This window comes from Pteropus medius, unplaced genomic scaffold (assembly GCF_902729225.1).
Source record: "Pteropus medius unplaced genomic scaffold, Ma_sr-lr_union100, whole genome shotgun sequence".
In the NCBI taxonomy this organism is placed as follows: domain Eukaryota; kingdom Metazoa; phylum Chordata; class Mammalia; order Chiroptera; family Pteropodidae; genus Pteropus; species Pteropus medius.
The window spans coordinates 13,145,589-13,145,866 of NW_024356249.1; positions in this window are offsets into that span (position 1 = coordinate 13,145,589).

Here is a 278-nt window from a genome sequence, read left to right on the forward strand (position 1 = left end):
GGGATGATTTTTCTCAAGCAATGACTCATACTGCTGTACTTATTCCTGCAGACTATGACTGTCAAGCTAAACTGTCTTCAGATATGCAGCTGAACAGGGTGACTGCACGTGGTTCTTGGACAAAGGAAGAAAAGAGAATCTTGGGCCAAATCTCTTGACATGCTTGCTCCATAAGATGCTTGTAGAGTTGGGAATTGGGGTAAGAGATACATTATTTTATCCAGGTTTTTCTTCCTTCCTTTTTTTCTTCCTTTCTCCCTCCCTCCCTCCGTCCCTCC